The sequence below is a fragment of the Buceros rhinoceros genome, unplaced genomic scaffold, assembly GCF_000710305.1.
Source record: "Buceros rhinoceros silvestris isolate BGI_N320 unplaced genomic scaffold, ASM71030v1 scaffold32274, whole genome shotgun sequence".
NCBI lineage: Eukaryota > Metazoa > Chordata > Aves > Bucerotiformes > Bucerotidae > Buceros > Buceros rhinoceros.
Genome location: NW_010410516.1, coordinates 1 through 261, shown reverse-complemented (window position 1 = coordinate 261; position 261 = coordinate 1).

The window sequence follows — 261 nt, the reverse complement described above, 5'->3', positions numbered from 1 at the left end:
GGGCAATTCCTGACCCTCCTCGGAGCCCTGCCGGGGTCTCAGCCTGCGGCTGGAAGCCAAGCACCCACCTCCCAGGCCTCACACCCAAACACCGGCCACCGCGGTCCCTGCTGGAGGCTGCGGCAGGACGCGTGCGCTGGCTGGGACAGGGCTGCTGAGAGGCACCAAGCTCTGCTGGCAGGAGGGACACGACCTCTCCCAGGTCCCCAGAAAAGCCAGGCTCTGGGGCAAAACCTCCCTGGCCGGCGCTGGCTCCCCCGG